The following is a 22378-nucleotide window of genomic DNA, read 5'->3' on the forward strand; positions in this document are numbered from 1 at the left end:
ACTGCTTTTTCTTGCTTCAAGAATCATTTTGATGATTTTTTAGATTATCAAATAACATGTCTCCTTGTCATCATTCTTTCAAGAGCCAACATATTTAACATTCTAAAACACCAACTTCAAAAAGACATATGCACTATTCACGCATTCATTCAGAAAACAAAAAGTATTGTCTCCACATCAATATAATTAAACTAAGTTCAAGGATAAATTTGAAACTCATGTACTTCTTGTTCTTTTGTAATTAAAACATTTTTTCATTTAAGAGAGGTGATGGATTTATATTCACTACTTTAAGGCCTAGACACTTAGACACTAATGATCATGTAATAAAGACACAAACATAGATAAACATTTAACATAAGGAAACGAAAAACTGAAAATTTAAGAACAAGGAATGAGTCCACCTTAGTGATGGTGGCGTTTTCTCCTTGAGGAACCAATGATGTCCTTGAGCTCTTCTATGTCTTTTCCTTGTCTTTGTTGCTCCTCCCTTATTGCTCTTTGATCTTTTCTAATTTCGTGAAGGATGATGGAGTGCTCTTGATGTTCCACCCTTAGTTGCTCCCAATAATTGTGTGGAGGAAAATGTATCCCCTGAGGTATCTCAAGGATCTCTTGATTTGCAGTCAAATGTTCTACCACTGAGCTATAGACCCTTGAGATGAATCTCTCCATCTCCTGTGACTTGGAGGTGGAAGCTTTTGTCTTCCCTTTCTTCTTTCTAGAGGTTTCTCTGGCCTTAGGTGCCATCAATGGTTATGGAAAAACAAAAAAGCTATGCTTTTACCAAACCAAACTTAGAATGTTGCTCGCCCTCGAGCAAAAGAAGAAGGAATAGTAGAAGAAGAAGAAGATATGGAGGAGATGGAGGGATGTGTGTATTCGGCTATATGGGTGGGCTTGGGTGGGAAAGAGATTTTGAATTTTGAAGGTAGGTGGGGTGTAGGGATATGAGTGGTGAATGGAAAACAGAAGGGATGACTGTGAATGGAGAGAGAGGGTGATATAGGATTATGAGGAGGTAAGGTGAGTGGAGGTATGTGGGGATCCTGTGGGGTCCACAGATGTTGAGATGATCCTGTGGGGTCCACAGATCCTGAGGTGTCAAGGATTTACATCCCTGCACCATTGAGGCATGTAAAAAGCCTTTGCATGTAATTCTGGCGTTTAAACGCCGAATTGATGCTTGTTCTGGGCGTTCAACGCCCATATACAGCATATTTCTAGCGTTGAATGCCAGCTTCATGCTTGTTTCTGGCATTCAGCGCCAGCTCCATGCTCTGTTCTGGCGTTGAACGCCAGCCAGATGCTCCTTACTGGCGTTTAAACGCCAGTAAGTCCTTCCTCTAGGGTGTGATTTTTCTTCTGTTGTTTTTTATTCTGTTTTTAATTTTTGTATTTATTTTGTGACTCCACATGATCATGAACCTAATAAAATATGAAAGAACAATAATAAAAATAAATAAATAAAATTAGATAAATAAAAATTGGGTTGCCTCCTAACAAGTGCTTCTTTAATGTCAATAGCTTGACAGTGGGCTCTCACTGAGCCACACAGGTGAGTAGGTCAATTTTATAGACTCCCAACACCAAACTTAGAGTTTGGTTGAGACCTCCCAAAACCAAATTTAGAGTTTGACTGTGGGGGCTTTGGTTGACTCTGCAGTGAGAGAAGCTTTTCATGCTTCCTCTCCATGGTTACAGAAGGAGATCCTTGAGTTTTAAACACAAGGGAGTCCTCATTCAGTTGAAGGACCAATTCACCTCTGTCTACATCAATCACAGCTCTTGCTGTGGCTAGGAAGGGTCTTCCAAGGATGATGGATTCATCCTCATCCTTCCCAGTTTCTAAGATTATGAAATCAGCAGGGATGTAAAGGCCTTCAACCTTTACCATCACGTCCTCTACTTGTCCATAAGTTTATTTTCTGGAGTTGTCTGCCATCTCTAATGAGATTCTAGTAGCTTGCACCTCAAAGATTCAAAGTTTCTCCATTACAGAGAGTGGCATGAGGTTCCTGACCCAAGGATGATGGATTCATCCTCATCCTTCCCAGTGTCTAAGATTATGAAATCAGCAGGGATGTAAAGGCCTTCAACCTTTACCATCACGTCCTCTACTTGTCCATAAGCTTGTTTTCTGGAGTTGTCTGCCATCTCTAATGAGATTCTAGTAGCTTGCACCTCAAAGATTTCAAGTTTCTCCATTACAGAGAGTGGCATGAGGTTTATTCATGACCCAAGGTCACATAGAGTCTTCTCAAAGGTCATGGTGCCTATGGTACAGGGTATTAGGAACTTTCCAGGATCCTGTTTCTTCTGAGGCAATCTCAGTTGAACCAATGCATTTAGTTCATTGGTGAACAGGGGAGGTTCATTTCCCCAAGTCTCATTACCAAATAAATTGGTATTCAGCTTCATGATTGCACCAAGGAACTTGGCAACTTGCTCTTCAGTAATATCCTCATTCTCTTCTGAAGAGGAATACTCATCAGAGCTCATGAAGGGTGTAAGGAGGTTTAATGGAATCTCTATGGTCTCTAAATGAGCCTCAGAGTCCTTTGGTTCCTCAGAGGGAAACTCTGGTGCACGAAATTGTGATGTCCAGGCTCGAACAATCCCTGGCAACGTGAGCAACTTGGTACGCGTAATCGTGATTACACTTTAATTATGTAAAATTCATGGCTCTTTCTTTCCCTGGCAATGGCGCCAAGAACATGGTGCCAATACCATGGTTCACAACTTCGATACAACAAACCAGCAAGTGCACTGGGTCGTCCAAATAATACCTTACGTGAGTAAGGGTCGAATCCCACGGAGATTGTTGGTATGAAGCAAGCTATGGTCACCTTGCAAATCTCAGTTAGGCAGATATAAATTGATAATGGTGTTTTTGAATAATAAATAATAGAATAGGGATAGAGGTACTTATGTAAATCATTGGTAGGAATTTCAGATAAGCGAATGGAGATGCTTTTCTTTCCTCTGAACCTCTGCTTTCCTGCTATCTTCATCCAATCAGTCTTACTCCTTTCCATGGCTGGCTTTATGCAAGGGCATCACCGTTGTCAGTGGCTACATCCCTCCTCTCAGTGAAAAATATGCTCACATGCTCTGTCACAGCACGGCTAATCATCTGTCGGTTCTCGATCATGCTGGAATAGGATTCACCCTCCTTTTGTGTCTGTCACTAACGCCCAGCACTCGCGAGTTTGAAGCTCGTCACAGTCATTCAATCATTGAATCCTACTCGGAATACCACAGACAAGGTTTAGACTTTCCGGATTCTCTTGAATGCCACCATCATTCTAGCTTACGCCACGAAGATTCTGATTAGGAGATCTAAGAGATATTCATTCTAGCTGATTTCATGTAGAACGGAAGTGTTTGTCAAGCACGTGTTCATAGGGGAGAATGGTGATGAGCGTCACACATAATCATCACCTTCATCACGTTCTTGGGTGCGAATGGATATCTTAGAAGTGAAATAAGATGAATTGAATAGAAAACAGTAGTACTTTGCATTAATCTTTGAGGAACAGCAGAGCTCCACACCTTAATCTATGGAGTGTAGAAACTCTACCGTTAAAAATACATAAGTGAAGGTCCAGGCATGGCCGAGATGACCAGCCCCCTAAAACGTGATCAATAGTCTCCTAAGATGAACAATGGATTAAAACTGAGACCAAAGATGGTCAAAAAGACGTCTAATACAATAGTGAAAGGTCCTATTTATAATAAACTAGCTACTAGGGTTTACATGAGTAAGTAATTGATGCATAAATCCACTTCCGGGGCCCACTTGGTGTGTGTTTGGGCTGAGCTTGAGTGTGGCACGTGTAGAGGTCCTTCTTGGAATTGAACGCCAGTTTTAGTGCCAGTTTGGGCGTTCAACTCTGGTTTTGGCTCCTTTTCTGGCACTGGACGCCAGATTTGGGTAGAAATCTGGCGTTGAACGCCAGTTTTCGTCGGCTATTTTTGGCCAAAGTATGGACTATTATAAATTGCTGGAAAGCCCTGGATGTCTACTTTCTAACGCAATTGGAAGCGCGCCATTTCGAGTTCTATAGCTCCAGAAAATCCACTTTGAGTGCAGGGAGGTCAGAATCCAACAGCATCAGCAGTCCTTCTTCAACCTCTGAATCTGATTTCTGCTCAAGTCCCTCAATTTCAGCCAGAAAATACCTGAAATCACAGAAAAACACACAAACTCATAGTAAAGTCCAGAAATGTGAATTTAACATAAAAACTAATGAAAACATCCCTAAAAGTAACTAGATCCTACTAAAAACTTACTAAAAACAATGCCAAAAAGCGTATAAATTATCTGCACATCACAACACCAAACTTAAATTGTTGCTTTTCCCCAAGCAACTGAAAATTAACTAGGATAAAAAGAAGAGAATATACTATAAATTCCAAACTATCAATGAAACATAGCTTCAATCAATTGAGCGGGACTTATAGCTTTTTGCCTCTTGAATAGTTTTGGCATCTCACTTTATCCATTGAGGTTCAGAATGATTGGCATCTATAGGAACTCAGAGTTCAGATAGTGTTATTGATTCTCCTAGTTCAGTATGATGATTCTTGAACATAGCTGTTTTATGAGTCTTGGCCGTGGCCCTAAGCACTTTGTTTTCCAGTATTACCACCGGATACATGAATGCCACAGACACATAATTGGGTGAACCTTTTCAGATTATGACTCAGCTTTGCTAAAGTCCCCAATTAGAGGTGTCCTGGGTTCTTAAGCACACTCTTATATTTTTTTTTGCTTTGGACCTTGACTTTAACCGCTCAGTCTCAAGTTTTCACTTGACACCTACACGCCACAAGCACATGGTTAGGGACAGCTTGGTTTAGCCGCTTAGACCAGGATTTTATTCCTTTTAGGCCCTCCTATCCACTGATGCTCAAAGCCTTGGGATCCTTTTTATTGCCCTTGCCTTTTGGTTTTAAGGGTTATTGGCTTTTTGCTCTTGCCTCTTGGTTTTAAGAGCTTTTGCCTTTTTCTGCTTGCTTTTCTTTCTATTATTTTTTTTTCGCCTATTTTTTTTTTCTGCAAGCCTTGTTCTTTGCTGCTTTTTCTTGCATCAAGAATTATTTTTATGATTTTTCAGATTATCAAATAACATGTCTCCTAGTCATCATTCTTTCAAGAGCCAACATATTTAACATTCTTAAACAGCAACTTCAAAAGACATATGCACTGTTCAAGCATACATTCAGAAAAAAAGAAGCATTGTCACCACATCAATATAATTAAACTAAGTTCAAGGATAAATTCGAAACTCATGTACTTCTTGTTCTTTTGAATTAAAACATTTTTCATTTAAGAGAGGTGATGGATACATAGGACATTCATAACTTTTAAGACATAGTTACTAACTACTAATGATCATGTAATGAAGACACAAACATAGATAAGCACTTAATATAGAGAAAACGAAAAACAGAAGAAATAAGAACAAGGAATGAATCCACCTTAGTGATGGTGGCGTTTCCTTCTTGAGGAACCAATGATGTCCTTGAGCTCCTCTATGTCTCTTCCTTGTCTTTGTTGCTCCTCCCTCATTGCTTTTTGATCTTCTCTTATTTCATGAAGGATGATGGAGTGCTCTTGATGTTCCACCCTTAGTTGCTTCCAATAATTGTGTGGAAGAAAATGTATCCCCTGAGGTATCTCAGGGATCTCTTGATTTGCAGTCAAATGTTCTACCACTGAGCTATAGACCCTTGATGGAAGCTTTTGTCTTCCCTTTCCTCTTTCTAGAGGCTTCTCTGGCCTTAAGTGCCATCAATGGTTATGGAAAAAAACAAAAAAGCTATGCTTTTTACCACACCAAACTTAGAATGTTGCTCGCCCTCGAGCAAAAGAAGAAAGAATAGAAGAAGAAGAAGATATGGAGGAGATGGAGGGATGTGTGTATGGATGTGAGTGGTGGATGAAAAACAGAAGGGATGGTCATGAATGGAGAGATAGAGGGTAAGGTGGGTGGGGATCCTGTGGGGTCCACAGATCCTGAGGTGTCAAGGCATTTACATCCCTGCACCAATTTAGGCATGCAAAATGCCCTTGCACACAACTCTGGGCGTTCAGCGCCAGGTTGGTGCCCATTTTGGGCGTTCAACGCCCATTTGTTGCCATTTCTGGCGTTGAACGCCAGAACCATGCTTGTTCTGGGCGTTCAGCGCCAGGATGTTGCCCATTTTGGGCGTTCAGCGCCAGAACCATGCTCTGTTCTGGCGCTGAACGCCAGACAGATGCTTCTCCAGGGTGTGATTTTTCTTCTGATGTTTTTAATTCCGTTTTCAATTTTTATATTTATTTTGTGACTCCACATAATCATGAACCTACAAAGACATATAACTAAGAAAAATATAGTTAGATAAATAAAAATTGGGTTGCCTCCCAACAAGCGCTTCTTTAATGTCAATAGCTTGACAGTGGGCTCTCATGGAGCCTCACAGATGTGCAGAGCTTTGTTGAGACTCTCCAACACCAAACTTAGAGTTTGGATATGGGAGTTCAACACCAAACTTAGAGTTTGATTGTGGGGGCTCTGGTTGACTCTGCTTTGAGAGAAGCTTTTTCTGCTTCCTCTCCATGGTTGCAGAGGGAGATCCTTGAGGTTTAAACACAAGGGAGTCCTTATTCCATTGAAGGACTATTTCACCTCTGTCAACATCAATCACAGCTCTTGCTGTGGCCAGGAAAGGACTTCCTAGGATGATGGAGTCATCCTCTTCCTTTCCAGTATCCAGGACTATGAAATCAGCAGGGATGTAAAGGCCCTCAACCTTTACTAATACGTCCTCTACTTGTCCATAAGCCTGTTTCCTAGAACTTTCTGCCATCTCTAATGAGATTTTAGCAGCTTGCACCCCATAGATTCCCAATTTCTCTATTACAGAGAGGGGCATGAGGTTTATTCCTGAACCAAGGTCACACAGAGCCTTAAAGATCATGGTGCCTATGGTACAGGGTATTATGAACTTTCCAGGATCCTGTCTCTTCTGAGGCAATGTCAGTTGATCCAGATCACTTAGTTCATTGATGAACAAGGGAGGTTCAACTTCCCAAGTATCAATGCCAAATAATTTGGTATTCAGCTTCATGATTGCACCAAGAAACTTGGCAGTTTGCTCTTCAGTAACATCCTAATTCTCTTCAGAAGAGGAATACTCATCAGAGCTCATGAAGGGCATAAGGAGGTTCAATGGAATCTCTATGGTCTCTAGATGAGCCTCAGAGTCCTTTAGTTCCTCAGAGGGAAGCTCCTTATTGGTCACTGGACGTCCCAGGAGGTCTTCCTCACTGGGATTCACGTCCTCTCCTCTCCTCACAGGTTCGGCCATGATGCTTATGTCAATGGCCTTGCACTCTCCTTTTGGGTTCTCTTCTGTATTGCTTGGGAGAGTACTAGGAGGGATTTCAGTGATCCTTTTACTCAGCTGGCCCACTTGTGCTTCCAGATTTCTAATGGAAGATCTTGTTTCATTCATGAAACTTACAGTGGCCTTTCGATCAGAGACTAAGTTTGTTAAATTAGAAGCATTTTGTTCAAAGTTCTCTGTCTGTTGCTGAGTGGATGATGGAAAAGGTTTATTATTGTTAAACCTGTTTCTTCCACCATTATTAAAGCCTTGTTGAGACTTTTGATCCTTCCATGAGAAATTTGGATGATTTCTCCATGATGAGTTATAGGTGTTTCCATAAGGTTCACCTAAGTAATTCACCTCTGCCATTGCAGGGTTCTCAGGATCATAAGCTTCTTCTTTAGAAGAAGCCTCTTGAGTACTGTTGGATGCAGCTTGCATTCCATTCAGACTCTGAAAAATCATATTGACTTGCTGAGTCAATATTTTGTTCTGAGCCAATATGGCATTCAGAGTATCAACTTCAAGAACTCCCTTCTTCATAGGCGTCCCATTACTCACAGGATTCCTTTCAGAAGTGTACATGAACTGGTTATTAGCAACCATGTCAATGAGTTCTTGAGCTTCTGCAGGCGTTTTCTTTCGGTGAATGGATCCACCTGCAGAAGTGTCCAGTGACATCTTTGATAGCTCAGACAAACCATCATAGAATATATTCAGGATGGTCCATTCTGAAAGCATGTCAGAAGGACACTTTTTGGTCAACTGTTTGTATCTTTCCCAAGCTTCATAGAGGGATTCACCTTCTTTCTGTCTGAAGGTTTGAACATCAGCTCTAAGCTTGCTCAGCTTTTGAGGAGGAAAGTACTTGGCTAAGAAAGCCGTGACCAGCTTATCCCAAGAGTTCAGGCTGTCTTTGGGTTGAGAATCCAACCATAATCTAGCTCTGTCTCTTATAGCAAAAGGGAAAAGCATGAGCCTGTAGACTTCAGGATCTACTCCATTAGTCTTAACAGTATCACATATCTGCAAGAATTCAGTTAAGAACTGAAAAAGATCTTCAGATGGAAGTCCATGAAACTTGCAGTTCTGCTGCATCAGAGAAACTAATTGAGGTTTCAGCTCAAAGTTGTTTGCTCCAATGGCAGGAATGGAGATGCTTCTTCCATGTAGATTGGAATTAGGTGCAGTAAAGTCACCAAGCATCTTCCTTACATTATTATTATTTTCGGCTGCCATCTCCTCTTCCTGTTCGAAAATTTCTGAAAGGTTATCTCTGGATTGTTGTATTTTAGCTTCTCTTAATTTTCTCTTCAGAGTCCTTTCAGGTTCTGGATCTGCTTCTACAAGAATGTTCTTATCCTTGCTCCTGCTCATATGACAAAGAAGAGGGCACAGAAAAATAATAATAATAATAGAGATCCTTTATACCTCAATATAGGGATCCCTGTGTGAGTAGAAGAAGAGGGGGAGACAAAGAATGTAATATAATGGAAGAAACACAACTGTGAGGATGGCAGAGATGTGAGATGAGATGTTAGTAGATGAATAAATAAATAGAATAAGATGAGAGAGAAGGAATTTTCGAAAATAGTTTTTTTTTTGAAAAAGAGTTAGTGATTTTTGAAAATAGTTTTTGAAAAATGTTAGTATTTTTCGAAAAATTTTTTAAAATCAAAAATAAAAATAAGAATAATTAGTTAATTAAAAAGAAATTTTTGAAAAAGAGGGAAGATATTTTCGAAAATTAGAGAGAGAGAGTTAGTTAGGTACTTTTGAAAAGTTAAGAAACAAACAAAAAGTTAGTTAGTTAGTTGAAACAAATTTTGAAAAGGTAAGGAGTTAGGAAGTTAGAAAAGATATTTTGAAAAATTTTTGAAAAAGATAAGATAAGAAGATATTTTTGAAAAGATATGATAAAAACTAGTTTTTGAAAAAGATTTGAATTTTTAAAATCACAATTAATGACTTAATTCACAAGAAATCACAAGATATGATTCTAGAACTTAAAGTTTGAATCTTTCTTAACAAGTAAGTAACAAACTTGAAATTTTTGAATCAAAACATTAATTGTTTATGTTATTTTCGAAAATTTGATATAAAAAATAAGAAAAAGATTTTTGAAAAATATTTTTGGAATTTTCGAAAATAACTAAGAAATTTGAAAAAGATTTGATTTTTGAAAAAAAGATTTTGAAAAAGATAAGATTTTCAAATTGAAAATTTGATTTGACTCATAAGAAACAACTTGATTTTAAAAACTTTTGAAAAAGTCAATCCAAATTTTCGAATTTGATGAGAGAAAAAGGGAAAGATATTTTTTTTTTATTTTTTGAATTTTTATGATGAGAGAGAAAAACAAGAAAAATGATGCAATGCATGGCAATTTTAGATCAAAACTATGAATGTGTGCAAGAATGCTATGAATGTCAAGATGAACACCAAGAACACCGTGAATATCATGATGAACATCAAGAACATATTTTTGAAAAATTTTATATGCAGAGAAAACATGCAAGACACCAAACTTAGAAATCTTTTATGTTTAGACTCTAATAAATAAAAAATGTACATGTAAAACAAGAAAAGACACAAAACAAGGAAAAAATCAAGATCAAACAAGAAGACTGACAAAGAACAACTTGAAGATCATGAAGAACACTATGAATGTATGAAATTTTCGAAAAATGCAAGATGCACATGCAATTGACACCAAACTTATAACATGACACATGACTCAAGCAAAAGACACAAAAATATTTTTCATTTTTATGATTTTCTAAATTTTTTTTTTCGAAAATTATTTTGAAAAATAAAAATAAGGATTCCAAAATCTTTAATATGAATTCCAGGAATCTTGTCATGTTAGTCTTAAAGCTCCAATCAAAGGGTCAGGCATAGCTTAATAGCCAGCCAAGCATTAATAAAAATATGAGTGTAATTCAGACATGACAAGCCGGACATACCCTATCCAGAAGGATTGGGCATGACTCCACTGAGGTGATTAGCCAATCCCAAAGCAGTTTGGGTATGGCTTTACAGTCAGATAGGCTTCAACATACTTCATGAAACACTAGAATTCATTCTTAAAAATTTTGAAGCCATAGAATAATTTATTTTTTGAAAACATTATTTTTAGTAAAATTTTTTTTTCTTTTTTTTTTTCGAAAACAAAAGAAAAATTTTTTTTTTTGAAAGATTTTTGAAAAATTTTTGAAAAGAAAACAAAAAGAAAATTACCTAATCTGAGCAACAGGATGAACCGTCAGTTGTCCATACTCGAACAATCCCCGGCAACGGCGCCAAAAACTTGGTGCACGAAATTGTGATGTCCAGGCTCGAACAATCCCTGGCAACGTGAGCAACTTGGTACGCGTAATCGTGATTACACTTTAATTATGTAAAATTCATGGCTCTTTCTTTCCCTGGAAATGGCGCCAAGAACATGGTGCCAATACCATGGTTCACAACTTCGATACAACTAACCAGCAAGTGCACTAGGTCGTCCAAGTAATACCTTACGTGAGTAAGGGTCGAATCCCACGGAGATTGTTTGTATGAAGCAAGCTATAGTCACCTTGCAAATCTCAGTTAGGCAGATATAAATTGATAATGGTGTTTTCGAATAATAAATAATAGAATAGGGATAGAGGTACTTATGTAAATCATTGGTAGGAATTTCAGATAAGCAAATGGAGATGCTTTTCGTTCCTCTGAACCTCTGCTTTCCTGCTATCTTCATCCAATCAGTCTTACTCCTTTCCATGGCTGGCTTTATGCAAGGACATCACCATTGTCAGTGGCTACATCCCCTCCTCTCAGTGAAAAATATGCTCACATGCTCTGTCACAGCACGGCTAATCATCTGTCGGTTCTCGATCATGCTGGAATAGGATTCACCCTCCTTTTGCGTCTGTCACTAACGCCCAGCACTCGCGAGTTTGAAGCTCGTCACAGTCATTCAATCATTGAATCCTACTCGGAATACCACTGACAAGGTTTAGACTTTCCGGATTCTCTTGAATGCCGCCATCATTCTAGCTTACGCCACGAAGATTCTGGTTAGGAGATCTAAGAGATATTCATTATAGCTGATTTCATGTAGAACGGAAGTGTTTATCAGGCACGTGTTCATAGGGGAGAATGGTGATGAGCGTCACACATAATCATCACCTTCATCACGTTCTTGGGTGCGAATGGATATCTTAGAAGCGAAATAAGATGAATTGAATAGAAAACAGTAGTACTTTGCATTAATCTTTGAGGAACAGCAGAGCTCCACACCTTAATCTATGGAGTGTAGAAACTCTACCGTTAAAAATACATAAGTGAAGGTCCAGGCATGGCCGAGATGGCCAGCCCCCTAAAACGTGATCAATAGTCTCCTAAGATGAACAATGGATTAAAACTGAGACCAAAGATGATCAAAAAGACGTCTAATACAATAGTGAAAGGTCCTATTTATAATAAACTAGCTACTAGGGTTTACATGAGTAAGTAATTGATGCATAAATCCACTTTTGGGGCCCACTTGGTGTGTGTTTGGGCTGAGCTTGAGTGTGGCACGTGTAGAGGTCCTCCTTGGAATTGAACGCCAGTTTTAGTGCCAATTTGGGCGTTCAACTCTGGTTTTGGCTCCTTTTCTGGCGCTGGACGCTAGATTTGGGTAGAAAGCTGGCGTTGAACGCCAGTTTACGTCGTCTATTCTTGGCCAAAGTATGGACTATTATACATTTCTGGAAAGCCCGGGATGTCTACTTTCCAACGCAATTGGAAGCGCGCTATTTCGAGTTCTGTAGCTCCAGAAAATCCACTTTGAGTGCAGGGAGGTCAGAATCCAACAGCATCAGCAGTCCTTCTTCAACCTCTGAATCTGATTTCTGCTCAAGTCCCTCAATTTCAGCTAGAAAATACCTGAAATCACAGAAAAACACACAAACTCATAGTAAAGTCCAGAAATGTGAATTTAACATAAAAACTAATGAAAACATCCCTAAAAGTAACTAGATCCTACTAAAAACTTACTAAAAGCAATGCCAAAAAGCGTATAAATTATCCGCTCATCAAACTCCTTATTGATCACTGGACGTCCCAGGAGGTCATCCTCCTTGGGATTCACGTCCTCCCCTTCCTCCTTGGATTCGGCCATGATGGTCATTTCAATGGCCTTGCACTCTTCTTTTGGATTTTCTTTTGTATTGCTTGGGAGAGTACTAGGAGGGATTTCAGTGATCCTTTTACTCAGCTGGCTCGCTTGTGCTTCCAAATTTCTAATGGAGGACCTTGTTTTATTCATGAAACTTAGTGTGGCCTTAGATAAATCAGAGACAAAATTTGCTAAGCTAGATGGATTCTGCTCAGAATTCTCTGTCTGTTGCTGAGTGGATGATGGAAAAGGTTTACTATTGTTAAACCTGTTTCTTCCACCATTATTAAAGCCTTGTTGAGGCTTTTGTTGATCCTTCCATGAGAAATTTGGGTGATTTCTCCATGAGGGGTTATAGGTGTTCCCATAAGGTTCACCCATGTAATTCACCTCTGTTATTGCAGGGTTCTCAGGATCATAAGCTTCTTCCTCAGAAGATGCCTCTTGAGTACTGTTGGATGCAGCTTGCATTCCATTCAGACTCTAAGAAATCATATTGACTTGCTGAGTCAATATTTTATTCTGAGCCAATATGGCATTCAGAGTATCAATTTCAAGAACTCCCTTCCTTTGAGACGTCCATTACTTACAGAATTCCTCTCAGAAGTGTACATAAACTGGTTATTAGCAACCATGTCAATGAGTTCTTGAGCTTCTGCAGACATTTTCTTTAGGTGAATGGATCCACCTGCAGAAGTATCCAATGACATCTTTGATAGCTCAGATAAACCATCATAGAATATATCTAGGATGGTCCATTCTGATAGCATGTCAGAAGGACATTTTTTGGTCAGTTGCTTGTATCTCTCCCAAGCTTCATAGAGGGATTCACCTTCCTTCTGTCTGAAGGTTTGAACATTCACTCTAAGCTTACTGAGCTTTTGAGGAGGAAAGAACTTGGCTAAGAAAGCCGTGACCAGCTTATCCCAAGAGTTCAGGCTATCTTTAGGTTGAGAATCCAACCATATTCTAGCTCTGTCTCTTACAACAAACGGGAAAAGCATGAGCCTATAGACTTCAGGATCTACTCCATTAGTCTTAACAGTATCACATATCTGAAAAAATTCAGTTAGGAACTGAAAAGAATCTTCAGATGGAAAGCCATGAAACTTGCAGTTCTGCTACATCAGAGAAACTAATTGAGGTTTCAGCTCAAAGTTGTTTGCTCCAATGGCAGGAATGGAGATGCTTCTTCCATGTAAATTGGAATTAGGTGCAGTAAAGTAACCAAGCATCTTCCTTGCATTATTATTATTTTCGGCTGCCATCTCCTCTTCTTGTTCGAAAATTCCTGTAAGGTTGTCTCTGGATTGTTGTATTTTAGCTTCTCTTAGTTTCCTTTTCAGAGTCCTTTCATGTTCAGGATCTGCTTCAACAAGAATGTTCTTGTCCTTGCTCCTGCTCATATGACAAAGAAGGGAATAACAAAGAAAATATGGAATCCTCTATGTCACAGTATAGAGATTCCTTTGTGTGAGTAGAAGAAGAAAAGAATGTAATGTAAGGAAAGAGAAGGGAGGAGAATCCAAACACAAGGGTGAGGAGAGCAGAGATATGAGATGAAGAGAAGTGTTAGTAAATGAATAAATAAATAGAAGGAGATGAGGGAGAGGGAATTTTGAAAATTAATTTTGAAAAAGAGTTAATGATTTTCGAAAATTAAGATAAAATTAAAAATTGAAACAATTAATTAATTAAAAAGAATTTTTGAAAAAGAGGGAGGTATTTTCGAAAATTAGAGAGGGAAGATTAGTTAGGTGGTTTTGAAAAAGATAAGAAACAAACAAAAAGTCAATTAGTTAGTTGAAAAATATTTGAAAATCAATTTTTTAAAAGATAAGAAGATAAGAAGTTAGAAAAGATATTTGAAAAAGATATGATTTTGGAAAAGATAAGATAAAAAGATATTTTTGAAAAGATATGATTGAAATTAGTTTTGAAAAAGATTTGATTTTTAAAATCACAATTAATGACTTGATTCACAAGAAATCATAAGATATGATTCTAGAACTTAAAGTTTGAATCTTTCTTAACAAGTAAGTAACAAACTTGAAATTTTTGAATCAAAACATTAATTGTTGATGATATTTTCGAAAATATGATATAAAATTAACAAAAAGATTTTTGAAAAATATTTTTAAAATTTTCGAAAATAAATAAGAAAAATGAGAAAGATTTGATTTTTAAAAAAGATTTTGAAAAGATAAGATTTTTAAATTGAAAATTTGATTTGACTCATAAGAAACAACTAAATTTTAAAAAATTTTGAAAAAGTCAACTCAAATTTTCGAAAATTTATGAGTGAAAAAGGGAAAGACATTTTTTTTATTTTTGAATTTTTAATGATGAAAGAGAAAAACATCAAAAAGACTCAATGCATGAAAATTTTGGATCAAAACATGTGATGCATGCAAGAACACTATGAATGTCAAGATGAACACCAAGAACACTTTGAAGATCATGATGAACATCAAGAACATATTTTTGAAAAATTTTTGATGCAAAAAAAACATGCAAGACACCAAACTTAAAGATTTTTCATGTATAGACACTATGAATGCAAGAATGCATATGAAAAACAAGAAAAGACACAAAACAAGAAAATATGAGGATCAAACAAGAAGACTGGCTAAGAACAATTTGAAGATCATGAAGAACACTATGAATGCATGAATTTTTGAAAAATGCAAAAGATTTTTTTGAAAAAAATGCAATTGACACCAAACTTAAAAATTGACTCAAGACTCAAACAAGAAACACGAAATATTTTTTATTTTTATGATTTTATAAATTTTTTTTTCGAATATTAATTGGGAAAAAAGAAAAAGAAGAAAATATTTTTGAAAAATTTTTTGAAAACTTTTTGAAAATAAAACAAAAAGAAAATTACCTAATCTGAGCAACAAGATGAACCGTCAGTTGTCCAAACTCGAAAAATCCCCGGCAACGGTGCCAAAAACTTGGTGCACAAAATTGTGATCCCTGATAATGGCTCCAAAAACTTGGTGCTCTAATCTTAATTCATAATTTGTCACAACTTCGATACAACTAACCAGCAAGTGCACTGGGTCATCCAAGTAATAAAACCTTACGTGAGTAAGGGTCGATCCCACGGAGATTGTCGGTATGAAGCAAGCTATGGTCACCTTGTAAATCTCAGTCAGGCAGATTCAGATGGTTTTATAAAGTGATAGATAGAAGATAAGTAAAATATAACTAGGATAGAGATACTTATGTAATTCATTGGTGAGAATTTCAGATAAGCGTATAGAGATGCTTTCATCCCTCTGAACCTCTGCTTTCCTGCTATCTTCATCCAATCAATCCTACTCCTTTCCATGGCAAGCTGTATGTTAGGCATCACCGTTGTCAATGGCTACATCCTGTCCTCTCAGTGAAAATGGTCCAATGCGCTGTCACTGCATGGCTAATCATCTGTCGGTTCTCGATCATACCAGAATAGGATCCATTGATCCTTTTGCGTCTGTCACTACGCCCAGCACTCGCGAGTTTGAAGCTCGTCACAGCCATCCCTTCCCAGATCCTACTCGGAATACCACAGACAAGGTTTAGACTTTCCGGATCTCAGGAATGGCCATCCATGGGTTCTAACTTATACCATGAAGATTCTGATTAAGGAATCCAAGAGATACTCATTCAATCAAAGATAGAACGGAAGTGGTTGTCAGGCACGTGTTCATAGGGAATGATGATGACTGTCACGATCATCACATTCATGTTGAAGTGCAAATGGATATCTTAGAAGTGGAATAAGTTGAATTGAATAGAAAAACAGTAGTACTTTGTATTAATTCATGAGGAACAGCAGAGCTCCACACCTTAATCTATGGTGTGTAGAAACTCTACCGTTGAAAATACATAAGTGATAAAGTTCAGGCAAGGCCCCAAACGTGATCTAAAGATGAAACTAAAAGATGTCTAATACAATAGTAAAAAGTCCTATTTATACTAAACTATTTACTAGGGTTTACAGAAATAAGTAAATGATGTAGAAATCCACTTCCGGGGCCCACTTGGTGTGTGCTTGGGCTGAGCTTGAAGTTTAGACGTGGAGAGGTCATTCTTGGAGTTGAACGCCAGTTTGTAACGTGTTTCTGGCGTTCAACTCTGGTTTGTGACGTGTTTCTGGTGTTTAACTCCAGACTGCAGTGTAGAACTGGCGTTCAACGCCCTTTTGCGTCAACTAAACTCGGGCAAAGTATGGACTATTATATATTGCTGGAAATCCCTGGATGTCTACTTTCCAACGCCGTTGGAGCACGCCATTTGGAGTTCTGTAGCTCCAGAAAATCCACTTTGAGTGCAGGGAGGTCAGAATCCAACAGCATCAGCAGTCCTTTTTCAACCTCTAAATCTGATTTTTGCTCAAGTCCCTCAATTTCAGCCAGAAAATACCTGAAATCACAGAAAAATACACAAACTCATAGTAAAGTCCAGAAATGTGAATTTAACATAAAAACTAATAAAAATATCCCTAAAAGTAACTAGATCCTACTAAAAACATACTAAAAACAATGCCAAAAAGCGTATAAATTATCCGCTCATCAACCCCACAGTCGAAGGCCGACCAGCTTATCGCTGCCACTGATCCAGTAAAGTTTGCAAACCGATACTGTGAGCTGAGGTATCCAGTGTTTGCAGCCTCCAGAAAACTATACCTGGAGAGAACTTTGAAGATCCCAGAAGACCTCCAGCAATACACCTCTGACCAGATTAAACAAAGAGGCTAGCTCTTCCTAGAAAGACCCCTGACTGAGGTCAATGCATCTTGGGTAAGGGAATTCTACTGCAATTACTTCAAAACCTCCCTAGATGCAGTGAACCTTAGGGGAAAGCAGATTCTGGTCACTGAAGAGGCCATTGAAGAAGTCCTGAAGCTTTTGCCTAAAACTGATCAGCTAGATGGTTATCAGAAAGCTGAGGAGGATATGCGCTTCATGCGATTTGTTTGGGATGCAGTAAAGGCCCGGATAGCCCTTGACCCGACCGTTCCTTGGATTATGGGTCAGAATACACCATGCCAAAGGGAAACAAGCGGATTTACCTGAATGATGAGTACTCACGAGACTGAGATACTAGCCGCTATGATCACCCTCCTTTGGTGTGTGATGGAGGGTAAGGACCTGTACCTGCCACGCTTTATCCGATACTATATGGTCAGGTTCCACATCTGAGGCACTCTTCCCTTTCCTTATCTGGTTACACAGCTAGGCCGTCGAGCTGATGTGCCTTGGGAGGATGCTGATGAAAAGCCACCTGCTGCAGAATGTAAGAAGATTATCCCTCACAGCAGGAACTTTCTGGCTTTGGGCTACAGATCTCCATTCCTCACTGCTACTGCTGACACAGCCACACCATCTGCCGGCCCCTCTTCTTCCACAGCTACCCCTACCACCACCACTGCACCTCCACCTACCCCAGAGCCCATCTATCATCTAGTGCACCGCCTGTTTCGACGGCTTGACCAGATGGAGCGTCGCAACAAGCGACGCTCTGAGCACCTGAAGCTGATGATACGCTCTGGCGACATCCCCTCCGAGCCTGACACACCATTCGAGGCATCTGAGGAGGAGGCGGATGCTCATGAGGCAGAGACCCATCCACAGAGCGAGGCAGAGCAGGCAGGCACCCAGCAGGCAGCATCACATCAGGAGGCTCCGCCTCAGATTCAGGCTGTAGACCCTGAGATCCCTATCCAGTAAACACCTCCTCTGCAGCAGCCAGATCCTCAGATCACCACAGAGACTCCAGCTACCCACCCTTCCAGTGATGACACCCCTTCACACCCTGCTTGAGTGAGCATCGGGGACGATGCTACATTTTATGTGTGGGGAGGTCGCCATCTCTGGCGTTCTTTTTTGGTGAACCACTACATACTCTTTTTATTTATTTTGCTACTTTTCTGTATTTTTATTTTTATTTTTATTTTCTATTTTCTCAGTACTCATATATTGCTACTTTCATGTATTTTTACTCTATTTCTACATGTTGCATTTTAGTTCATATTTTAGCCATTTATTTTAGTTGCAATTCTAACTTATTAGTTATAGAAATTATGGATTAATTAGTAGAGTTTACCCTTTTTAACATAAGATAGCTTAGTTTAAATTGAAAAATATAAAAAGGAAGTAAACTAGGAACTTGAACATAATAGAAACAATCCACACACCTTGTATATATAGCATTACATGTTAGTTAGTTAACAACATTTCATCAAGGAGAAACACTAGAACTTTAAAGCCATTCAATATAAGTTTTACATTGAGAATAATGGGAATTTTTAACTAAACCTGCATGACATACATAAGTGATAAATGATTGTTGAGCTAGAGAACACACAGCCTGTGAGTTTTGAGCTAAATTGTATGGATACATTCAAACCATAATATTTTATTCCTGTGTGTTCCGCCCTTCTTTTTATTCTAATGTTCTTTACTTTGTTTTAATCTATATGTCTGATTATAGAATAGAAATACATACCAAGAGAGTGATTGAGGCCATTGTTTGATTTTTAGCTCACTTATCCCAAAATAACCTACCTTTCACATCACCCTTGTTAGCCCCCTTGAGCCTTTAAATCCCTTTTTTTTTTCTATAAACCACATTACTAGCCTTAAGCAGAAAAACAAAATAAAAATCCCAAGTTGAATCCTTGGTTAGCTTAAGATAGGAAGTATGTATGGTTTAAATGTGGGAAAACCTATTGGGAACATGGATGATAAAAACAAAAGGGTAGAAAAGGTTGAAAAGAATAAAATAATTCAAAATAAAGAGTTTTGGGAAGCATGCTCATGTAAAATCAAATTAATTGAATTACCATGTGCATTAAAAAAAATTTAATTTTCAGTATTTAAATAAAGGGGACACAAAAGAATTCCCCAAATGAGAAATAAAGCAATGCACATGGGATAAAAATAATAAACATTGAAACATGAGCATGTAACATCAAAAGTGGGAAAATATGGGAGAATAGGTAAAAGAGGCCTTGCTTTACAAAGTATGTATGTTAGGTGAGATCTTAGACTAATTAAGGATTCACTTATTAGCTCACTTAGCCCTATACATATACCCTTACCTTTACCTTGTCCCCATTATAACCTTAACTAAAGACCTCATGATTTTTGGTATGTCTATATTCTATAATTGTTGATTGGTTAGATGAAGAACAAAGTTATAGAAAGTAAGAATAAGAAGAAGAATAGAGTGATTAACCCAATAAACACTGAGTGACTAGAGAGTAAACACAAAATCCAATGAGGGTTCAATAGCTCATTAACATATATCTCTGTTTGAATTATTAATTGTCTTGCAAGTTTATAAAATATTTTTCTCTCCCATCTCAATTGTAAAGGCACTTTATCACTATCTAAGGTTTGGCTATATATATATATATATGACTCCTTGAGAATGTAAATTAATTCAACTACATGTAAGCTTTATATACAAGTAAATAAAAAAAATTAGAATTGCATGATGCATCTAGGTAGTTGCATTTATATTAGAATTGCATGATGCATCTATTGTTTAAGTGTGGGGAGGTTGATAAACCCATATTTTATGATATATTTTGTGCTTAATCTGAGTGATTTATTCAATCCTTCTCCTACTTATTCATATTAATTGCATGGTTTTACTTTTCCTTCCTTATTATGTGATGTATGTGAAAAACATGTTTCCTAGGCTTTAAAATTAATTATTTTAATTACCTTTATTTCCATTCGATGCCGTGATTAGTGTGTTGAGTAGTTTCAGATCTTCTAAGGCAGGAATGACTTAAAGGATGGAAAGGAAACATATAAAAATGGAAAGAAAGCATAAAACGGAGTTTTTGAAGAAAATGGCAGCCACGCGATCGCATGGACGACGCGGCCGCATGCCAAGTGCGAAGAAGTAGCGACGCGGTCGCATGTCTGACGCGACCGTGCGCCTTAAGCAGAACACATATGACGCGGTCGCATGACTGACGCGACCACGTGACAAGGAAAACTCCGAATGACGCGACCGCGTGACCCATGCGAACGTGTGACAGAGGCCACGCACCAGAAATTGCAGAAAATGCTCCCAGTGAATTCTGAAGCCCTTTCTGGCCCAAATCCAAGTCCAGAAGGCATAGACCAGAGGTTATGAAGTGGGGGAATGCATCCATTCAGACGGGGAGACCACTTTAGTTTTCATGATTTAGATTTAGTTTCGAGAGGGAGATTCTCTCCTCTCTCTTAGGATTAGGATTTAGGATTTCTCTTAGTTTTAGGAGTGACTTTCGATCCCAGGTTCAATGTTCTTTTACTTTATATTTATCTCTTACTTTCAGATACTCTAATGCTTATATTAGTTATGTTGCCTATTTGGCTTATGCTACATTCATGTTACAGATTACTCTTTTGAATTAATGTTATTTGAGGTATTTCAGTTTAATATTGCTTTCTCTTATTTACATTATTGTTATTCCCATCTGAAGACATTTTTATTCCAGTAGATTTACTTTTCTTCTTTTTGGTCTTGGTTAAGAAATCAGTAACTCAGGAGTTATCAAATTCAAACATGAATGATAATTGTTATCTTGTTAATTAAATGAACTTCAATAATCCCAATCTTTTCTTAGGAAATAAATAGGATTCGAAGATCAAACCAATTAATCCCTTGACCTTCCTTTATCTTAGTAAAGGTTAACAAAGTGGAATTAAGATTCAATTCTCATCATCATTGATAAAGATAACTAGGATAGGACCTCTAACTTCTCATACCTTGCCAAAAGTATTTACAGTCATTTGTTTGTTTTACTTACCATTTAAATTGCTTGTTCTTCATTTTCTTTATTTGCTAATTAAATCATTCCCCCCTCATTCTCAAAACCCCAATTTACAATCTCCATAACCAATAATAAGAACATACTTCCCTGCAGTTCCTTGAGAAGGCAACCCGAGGTTTGAATACTTTGGTTATCAATTTATTTAGGGGTTTGTTACTTGTGACAACCAAAACGTTTGTAAGAAAGGTTGATTGCTTGGTTTAGTAACTATACTTACAACGAAAGTTTACTATAACCTCTAAACCATCAATCTTCAGTTCTTCAAAATGATCCTATCCTCATTATCTTCCTCAATTGTGACATCAACTGTCCATTGCTCCCACTTAGTCAACCTCTAACTATGAAGGAAAGTCAAGTGGATAAATCAATTCGATTCCTCAAGTCCTAGTAAACTCCTAAGGAAAGACTAGAATTAGTGGAATTCAAATCAATTAGCAACTTTCAATTATCAATCAACAAGAGAGTTTGATAACTCTAGAGTCTCCAATTACTCAACCAAAGACAAGAGGAGAAAAATCTACTCTAGCATCCTTCCAAGCATTTTATCAAACACTTGGGAGGCATAAAAGGAAAGCAAGATAGAATTGTAAGAAAAATAAATCTATAACTACTAATAGCAAGGAAATTAACAACAACAAATCAAATCAACAATAAAGGAAATCAAACTCAAATTGCATTAAAGGAAAATAAGAGGAGCAAGAGTGCATCAATAACAAAGTAAAGAATTATAAGAATTAAATGCTAAACTAGAGAGAGAAGATGTAGAGGTACAAGAATTGATGAAGGAAAAGTGAATCAAAGCATAAACTAAACCTAGATCTGAGAAATCCTAATCTACCTCTAACCTAATTCTAGAGAGAAGAGAGAGCTTCTCTCTCTAGAAACTAATTCTAAACTTTCCCCCCAAAATTCAATTATGACTTCCCCCCTTGACTCCTCTTGATTTCTGCCTATAATAAGCTCATAATTGAGTTGGAATTGGGCCTGGGAAGCCCAGAATTCGCCCCCAGCATTTTCAC

General features: G+C 37.9%; 2 non-coding genes across 2 annotated transcripts; both read left to right on the forward strand.

Annotated features, from left to right (window-relative positions):
- The first annotated feature begins 8118 nt into the window (after window positions 1-8118).
- On the forward strand, window positions 8119-8226 carry LOC112745442 (small nucleolar RNA R71). The gene has a single exon (XR_003173371.1). It is a non-coding gene; the product is annotated as a small nucleolar RNA R71 (small nucleolar RNA).
- A 5071-nt stretch (window positions 8227-13297) lies between these two features.
- Window positions 13298-13401, forward strand: LOC112745497 (small nucleolar RNA R71). Its single transcript, XR_003173422.1, has one exon. It is a non-coding gene; the product is annotated as a small nucleolar RNA R71 (small nucleolar RNA).
- The last annotated feature ends 8977 nt before the right edge of the window (window positions 13402-22378 follow it).

This window comes from Arachis hypogaea, chromosome 14 (genome assembly GCF_003086295.3).
Source record: "Arachis hypogaea cultivar Tifrunner chromosome 14, arahy.Tifrunner.gnm2.J5K5, whole genome shotgun sequence".
In the NCBI taxonomy this organism is placed as follows: Eukaryota; Viridiplantae; Streptophyta; class Magnoliopsida; order Fabales; family Fabaceae; genus Arachis; species Arachis hypogaea.